Source organism: Halichondria panicea, chromosome 16 (assembly GCF_963675165.1).
Source record: "Halichondria panicea chromosome 16, odHalPani1.1, whole genome shotgun sequence".
NCBI classification, from domain to species: domain Eukaryota; kingdom Metazoa; phylum Porifera; class Demospongiae; order Suberitida; family Halichondriidae; genus Halichondria; species Halichondria panicea.
In genome coordinates this window covers 3,883,578-3,884,364 of record NC_087392.1, presented here as the reverse complement: position 1 = coordinate 3,884,364, position 787 = coordinate 3,883,578, and positions in this window count along the sequence as shown.

The window sequence follows — 787 nt, the reverse complement described above, 5'->3', positions numbered from 1 at the left end:
ATTTGTTGACCAAGATGTTCTACCGACTCAGCTAAAAAGATACATTTATTCAATCGCAACCAGTGTTCCGTAAAAAGTTTAAAGACTTGCTCGGCCTCCATGTTGTATAGGGTGGTCTTCTTCGTCCACTCCTGTTATCAACAGATCGTCTAAGTAGCAGATAACACGAGATACTCCACGTAGGATAGTGTCCATGAGTCTCAGGAATATTGCTGGGGCTGACGCCACGCCAAAGGGAAGTCGGCTGAACTGGTATAACTCTGTTGATGGTCACGTATTTGGTAGAGTCCTGTAGATAATACTGTGACAAATCGAGCTTGGTGAAAAGGGAACCATTTGCTTATTGTGAATGGGTCTTCGGGTTTAGGCAAGGTGTACTGATTAACTTCAATTCAATGTCTTGGTTGATAGTCACTTTACAGTCGCCGCAAAATCGAAAACGTGCGACCAACGGCGCAGCACAGTCAATGCTAGACTGCAGGCAGTCAAATTCATCTCTCCAATAGCTGCATAGGGAACTGGATGTGGTTTGAAAAACCGAGGATCGAGTAATAGCGTCCGGCCATACTCTGAGAGTGGTTTTGCGTGAGGTCACGGTTACCTAGCTTATAGCTCATCCTTGAACAATGAATCGTACTTGTGTAACAACTTCTAGACTTTAGTGCATGTATACCTGCAGGGGGGGATACATTTATTACCTAATTCTTCAGGAACATATTGGATATGAACCGATAGCAGCACCATGCAAGGTGTCTTTTACCATGTAGTTATCATTCTGTGTCTATAT